Raw genomic sequence first — 4,807 nt, 5'->3', positions numbered from 1 at the left:
TATAGATGTTAGTACTGTGTGAAAAAGCCATCATGTTTATGGTTTTGTAACTGGAATATTAAAAATAAAAAGGGAGTGGATGGAGGAGAGAGGAATATTTTGAAGAAACACAGCTGAGAACTTAGAAAAGGGAAAGACACAAAGTCTCTGAAAACCAGGAAACTCAGGGACAGAAGACTTGTAATGGGGTCAAGGGGAAAGGAAGGAAGGGAAAAGGAAAAAGAAAAAAAAGTATATCTATCTATCTATCTATGAACCATATAAGAAATATATAAATTTAAAGAAATATATATAAAACATATAAAAATATATATGTATATATGAACAAGATAGTTAAGATAGTTACACTGCTAGTTTCTCTTAGTTCATTAAAAAGAATGATTTGTGCTAACATTGGGCAATATTTCATGCCTATATCTTGTACTCTGAATAATTACTATGAAGATAATAATACATATATATTCATTACGATTACCCTTCTATTATCTTGTTTTGAAATCCTGTTTTATTCATCTATTCTTCTTTTTAAAATAAAAAAGGGGAAATAAAAAAAGTCACACAGAACCTAGAGCAAACAAAAACAAAGCAAACTATCAAACCAAGACTACCAGTAGAAGCAGCATACTGAAATTGTAAAATGCAAAGACAGGTACGCAATCCTGAAGAGGAAAAAGATGCAGAAGAACAGTAAAACAAAATGTGTATCTTCCCCTACAGAAGGAAAGGAAAGATTAAGCAACTGTGCAAAGAAGACAGTGAAGTGAAACGCTCCAAAGAGAGGGAGGTAGGAAATGTTATGATACTCTGCAGAACGATTCCTGCTCTCCACATGGTCTGAGGTCCCAGTACTCTACAGTGAACCTAGATAAATTGTAAGTGTACACAGCACATTCAGAGCAATCAGAAATTGTATGTATGTACAAATGTTCATATACATGGGAAGAGAGAGAAAGACAAAGAAGGGATATATCTGACAGGAGTTTTGACTTTCCACAACTCAGGACAGAAGGAAATTCATGCCATATCATTGGCACCTTGTGTACAACACTTAGGAGACTTTATCATGTGAAGAGCCAAGAAAGTTTGATTTATTTTAATAAAACATTTACAGCGGTACCTTGGCTCATGACCTTAAAATGTCCCACAATTCTGGGGAAGATGGCCACAACCCTGTTCCACACCCATGTGGAGTGAATGAAATGAAGCAAAATTTGCAGAATTCTTCTGTTTGGAAACTGCATTGTTTGAGAACAGAAGCATTCTGAACTGAAGTCTTACTGTATAATAAATTTTCTGTAAAGCATACTCTACGAATATATGCAGATTTCACAGAAAACCTGTTAATTTATATAATCAATGTATGCTAATATCTACAATTTTAAAGAAGAATGCATTGGGAGGTGGGTGTAGCTCAGTTGTGGACAATTTGCTTTTCATGGCTAGGAACAAGGCCCTGGAATCCTGGTATGAGAAAAAATAATGAAAGGAAAAAAGGAGGGAGAGAACAAGATGGAAAAGAAGGAGAGAAGGATTGAGGGAAGGAAGGAAGGAAAGAAAGAAGGAAGGAAGAAAGGGAGGAAAGGAGGAGACAAGAAAGAATGAAAGCAAGACAGAATGGAGAGAAGGAAGAAAGAAGACTTGATTTGGAAGAATTTTTATAGGAACATTAAGGCAAAAAGTACAAAAATTAGTGTGTAATATGACCTTTCATAGAAAGTAGATAGAAGGAAATAGACTACTTAAGAGAGAATGAGAATTGTACCACAGTCCAATTAGACTTGAATTTCAAAAGTACGATGAGAAATCATTTTCCTAAAAAGTGAATTATTTCAGTTCTGACAGCATCATGGTTCTGTAGGATTTACTCCCTAAGGGATGTGATTTCTACCTAGACTTTATCAAGGGCTTAACAAACTGCTTTACTCCTGCTGTTTCTAGTTTACTGGGAGAAAGGTTACAGTGTATCAAACAACAAAACTATTAAAGTAACTATATACAAATGCTTCAGTTCTTATTTTTTGTTCTCAGAGAGTTAGAGGAGAACTTATTAAATGTTAACATATTATTCACAAATTAATTTGATCTGCTGACTGTGCCTAATTTTTAAACACTATTTTGGTATTTTTTCCTAGATCATTGTGCATTGACAAACAGAAACGCCAAGACGTCACCCCGGATTTAGAAGATTTATTAATGTCAACAGACCTTACTGGGAATCTTTCCCAAACTGTCAGGCCCCAATACCTGGTACTCTAGGATTTATATGGTATTTGCAAGTGGGAAGTATAGAAACAGAGTATTTGGTGGTTATTGATTGGTTACATCTTATCTCATGATTACTGATCGACCTAAGGACAAAGTATATCGTATATGTTGCATACTAAAGCAAGTTCAATCTCAGGACAAACTTAGAGTTATGGGAAACACTTGGTTGAGGTAACATACAGGTTAAGGGTGGGGTCAGTTAGAAAAGGGACATATGCACTTGGAACTGAAAAACAAATCTGCCTAGGGGAGTAGCTGGCTTCAGGGTGGCACAGGACCTCGGAAGTAAAAATTTAGCTGTCTATTTCCCTCTTCAATTGTAAAGGACTTGTCAGAATGGAAATATTAATGTTTTTCTTCCTAGAATTATAACATATTGTTATAAAGGACTAGGGAAAATGAGGGCTTCAGAAAAAAGAGGGATACAGATAGATAGTGACAGAGATGATAAAGATAGAGATAGAGATGACAGAGATAGAAAGAGAAAGATAGAAATATAGAGATAGAGAGAGAGATAGAGACAGAGACAGACAGCAAGAGACAGAGAGGGAGAGAGAATAATTATAGTGATATAATATTGGAGCTTTTTCTTGAAGTAAATGTGGACAAGTTAAACAATTGCAACAAACATAAAGAGTTAGAGTAGCTCTTGAATGAGTGATCTTGTAGTGAACTAAGTCTGCAAATCACCCTTTAGCCATGCATAGAAAGAAGAATCTTGTTCAATATGGAGGAGATAGAAATCTAACAACAAGGATTCTGTGTCTCTACTAATTACTAGACAGGTTCTGCCTAGAACCTCAACATTTGCATTATTTTGCTTTCAGATTTATGTATGAGAAACAAAAGAAATTTGCTCATTTCTTGTTATAAATTGTAAAGCTTACTTTATTAATTGCAGAGTAGAGTATAATTCCAAAAGCTTACACAAAAACCAAATAGAAAATTCTAGGAGAAGCAGATTTGGACACAAATACTAAATAGAGCCATTAGAAGTATGGTTATGAATACTATGATTCTATTAAGAGTAGCACAATATCATAGATAATATACTATATACGCAAATGTAATTCATATCCAAAGTTGTAAGTATACGGATAAACAGATGAATATATAATTTATCTTTAATTATATATCTTTGCATTAAGAAGGTAAGATTAAAATGTTAATGAAAATTGTCAAAGATTAGGATAATGAATGACTTTGTGATTTGAAAGTTTTGTTTCTAATGTTCCTGTAAATTATAACATCAATATTAAGTAAGCCAAAATGTTAGTTGCATACATATTTAAACATATTTTTGAGATGTATACATATATGTGCACATATTTGTGCACATGTATGCATACTTAAAAATCACTGATATTTTTTCTCTTCTGGAAGTGTATACAAGTATTATTTTCTTTACATTTATTCAATAGGTTATTTATTTATAAAAACAAACAAAAATTTAATGGTTTTTCTATGCCAGGCATAATGTAAAAGATTTTAAAAATGGAGCTTTTATTATTCTGCCACTATTCTTAAATAACTAAAGAAAATAACAAAGTCTTATGCTTGTTCTGATAAACTCAACGTTATTATCCATAGGGGTACAAAATACCTAAATTTCTTTAGATTTAAAAAAAAAATTGCACCTGGAAATGAATGGCTCATGTAAAGTAAAAGGCAGATTCATTGAGGAATAATGCTCAGGATACAAGAGGCCAGAGTTCACAAGGAGTTGTGCATGTATTTATTTGTCAAATTAAATTCAATTTAGCCTAAATCAACTTCTTTGAATTCCTACTTAGCAAATTCCAACGTAATTTAGCGTATGAACAAGCTGCAAACTCCAAGGCATAAGATCTCCTGAGACACAGCTGAGTTTCTACCAAGTAGAGCAGCCAACATTCAGCCTAGCACAGGTGCCAGCTGCGTGATCACACATCTCCAAACAAGACCAAAGTCATGTCGGGCCCTGTCCTACTGAGGCGTGCCCCCCGCTCAAGCTCAACCAACTACTGCTGGCCCTGTGCGTTTTCCCCTTGTTATGTGTTGCTCAGCACTGCTTGCCTGAGACCCCCCACCTGGATCTCTCTGAACTGCCTCCTGGTTTGAGTACTGTCCAGTTCGTGAATCATTCTTTGCGAAAATATCCTCTGCTATGGTTACTTTGTCTGAAGTTTTCGTTTTAGCGTACTGAAATCTATAAGGAATACAAGAATAGTCTTGAAAGGATGACGATGATTCGGTGGGTAAAAGAGTCCCAGGGCTTGGTGCAACTCAGCAGTAGTGAATTGTGGGGGTAACAGCTATTCATGTCAAGATGTTGAAATGAGGACAGAAACAAGGGAAGAGGCAGGCCGGCTGCGAACCACGATAAACACCTCGCAGGGTGAGAGGATGAAGATTAAGGGAACGGAAGGGACCATCACTCCAGAGTTTGGCAGGGGTCAATGTTCTCAGGGATAGTGTGCTTTCTCATTAAGCAAAAACTAAAGAATGTTCTTAAAATTGAAGATGGAGAGTTTACTTTTGTTGTAATTCAATCAAACTCTTT

At 35.2% G+C, this 4,807-nt stretch overlaps 1 long non-coding RNA gene across 1 annotated transcript; it reads left to right on the top strand.

Annotated features, from left to right (window-relative positions):
- The first annotated feature begins 742 nt into the window (after positions 1-742).
- Positions 743-4,428, top strand: LOC106146624. Its single transcript, XR_001231151.1, has 3 exons — positions 743-872; positions 2,133-2,247; positions 4,059-4,428. It is a non-coding gene; the product is annotated as an uncharacterized LOC106146624 (long non-coding RNA).
- Positions 4,429-4,807: the final 379 nt, after the last annotated feature.

Source organism: Chinchilla lanigera, unplaced genomic scaffold (assembly GCF_000276665.1).
Source record: "Chinchilla lanigera isolate Chin_1 unplaced genomic scaffold, ChiLan1.0 scaffold00086, whole genome shotgun sequence".
In the NCBI taxonomy this organism is placed as follows: domain Eukaryota; kingdom Metazoa; phylum Chordata; class Mammalia; order Rodentia; family Chinchillidae; genus Chinchilla; species Chinchilla lanigera.
The sequence above is the reverse complement of the archived record's forward strand: the minus strand, read 5'-3'. Positions and strand labels throughout refer to the sequence as shown.